Source organism: Rattus norvegicus, chromosome 1 (assembly GCF_021556685.1).
Source record: "Rattus norvegicus strain SHRSP/BbbUtx chromosome 1, alternate assembly SHRSP_T2T, whole genome shotgun sequence".
Classification (NCBI taxonomy): domain Eukaryota; kingdom Metazoa; phylum Chordata; class Mammalia; order Rodentia; family Muridae; genus Rattus; species Rattus norvegicus.
Genome location: NC_141534.1, coordinates 80,368,345 through 80,368,702, shown reverse-complemented (window position 1 = coordinate 80,368,702; position 358 = coordinate 80,368,345).

Genomic DNA, 358 nt, shown 5'->3' with positions numbered 1-358 from the left:
AATCTGAATTTGAATACCCACCACCCACCACTTAGGCACGCCTGTTTGTGCATACCACTGTTGCATCAACAGAGTCAGAGACAGATTCCCAAGAGCCTGCTAGCCTAAAGGACACCAAGCCTCCCTTCCAATGAAGAGACCTGAAGGGAACGGGGAGAAGGTAAAGAAGCCACCTGGCATTTCCTCTAGTCCTAGCTTGTATGCGTGCATTCACATGGTGCTACATGCCTCCCACACGCACACACCCCAATGAAATAATGGTCATGATAAAATAATTAATGCCAAGCCGGGCACTGGCGGCACACTCTAATCCCAGCGCCCGGGAGGCAGAGGCAGACAGATCTCTTGAAGTGGCCAG